The 1,506-nt window shown below is 30.7% G+C and overlaps 1 long non-coding RNA gene across 1 annotated transcript in view; it reads right to left on the bottom strand.

The window, feature by feature from the left end:
* Nucleotides 1–7: 7 nt before the first annotated feature.
* LOC116185370 overlaps nucleotides 8–1,506 on the bottom strand; it is a 10,209-nt gene continuing 8,710 nt past the window's right edge. The window contains exon 3 of the long non-coding RNA XR_004150213.1: nucleotides 8–450. This is a non-coding gene — a long non-coding RNA (uncharacterized LOC116185370). The remainder of the gene's footprint in view (nucleotides 451–1,506) is intronic.

The following is a 1,506-nucleotide window of genomic DNA, read 5'->3' as shown; positions in this document are numbered from 1 at the left end:
AATTAAAAATTGTTAAAATTCTTTTCTACGATTTACATCATAAAAAATTGAANNNNTTTTTTTTTTTATTTTTAGAAACATCGAAAGCTTCTACGATCAATCCATCACGCCATGAAAAACAAAAATTTTAAAAATTAAAATAATAATAAAAAATTGTTTTTACTCTTGTATATATCGTAAATCCTTCAGAAGATTTTTAGAACGAACCCCTTAAAAGCTTTTACGATTAATCCATCATCATCACAAAGAACCAAATGACCAATTTTAAGATCGTCCAAATCAAACAAATAAAAAATTGCAATAAAATTTTTTCCCACTATTTACAAATATACATGATGAATTCTTTCAATAGATTGTTGGAACGAGTCGATCGAAAGTTTTTCAAATAAAATTTTTTTTTATTCGTTCGAATACAACACTGGAACGATTTCCAATCGATTCGACACCCTGCTACGTGGATCGTGTTTCTTTGTGGCAACAGGTTAGAAAAAAACGATTACTAACCACGAAGAGGGTTAACAACAGGAGCGGGCAAAATGATACACGTTGAAAACGGGTTGGTGGTCACGGGGTTACTGGTGAAAATTCACAAGGATCCTTTGCTCTCCCTGTCTCGCTTCAAGAAGGAGTCTGCGCGATACCACGGTGTTCCACGACGATCAGCATCCACGCTTGCAATTAGCAACACGCAATAAAGAGATATGTTGCCCGATACAACATGCTTCTACTTCAATAGCGGCTCCATGATCTTGTTTAGTGCATTTTGATGATGCATGCAATTCCATCCTATTGATTCGAGCAATTGGAAATTGATTGATGAAAGAGAGGGATGTTAGAAGATGGAATAATTTTGCAAATACTTAGAGATTTTTTTTTGGGAATGGAGGAATGGGGCGAATTTTATCCTCTTGTGAAATTCAGATAAAATAAAAAATTTTAAATTCAATTTTTTTCGACGGAAAAAAATTCACCAGCGATTTTTTCACTTTGCTCTTATTTTACTTTGTAATTGAACTCGATAAATATTTTTAAAGCAACGATTGAAGAATACGAAATGAGATATTGGAAAATTTGTTTTGGGTTGTAGTTTATAGGGGAAAAAACATATTGGAATATTCCAAATGAAATAAATAATTTTCATGTCAAAGTGAGATGAGAAAATTATAAAGTTTGAAGTAAATTATAGAAAAAAAAAAAAAAAAATAAAGAAGAAGAAGAAAAAGAAAAATCGTAATCGTATAGATATGAAACTCGATCTCTCTTATTTAGAAAATATAAACTTTGTATTTCGAAGATAAATCATGGCATATATTTTTCAACGTTTCGAAATAATTCAATATGTATCGTAATATCAAAAATATTTCATTTCTCGAGACAGATAAAATATCTGTATATATATATTCCTTCCTAAATCTCCAAAAGTAATAGGACAACAAAATCTTGAAGCGTATACGGTATACGACAACCATCCATCATAGTTCCTTTCGCGAATGTTAAAATCTTTTT

This window comes from Apis dorsata, unplaced genomic scaffold, assembly GCF_000469605.1.
Source record: "Apis dorsata unplaced genomic scaffold, Apis dorsata 1.3 scaffold_165, whole genome shotgun sequence".
NCBI classification, from domain to species: domain Eukaryota; kingdom Metazoa; phylum Arthropoda; class Insecta; order Hymenoptera; family Apidae; genus Apis; species Apis dorsata.
This window is presented reverse-complemented; position numbering and strand designations above follow the sequence as displayed.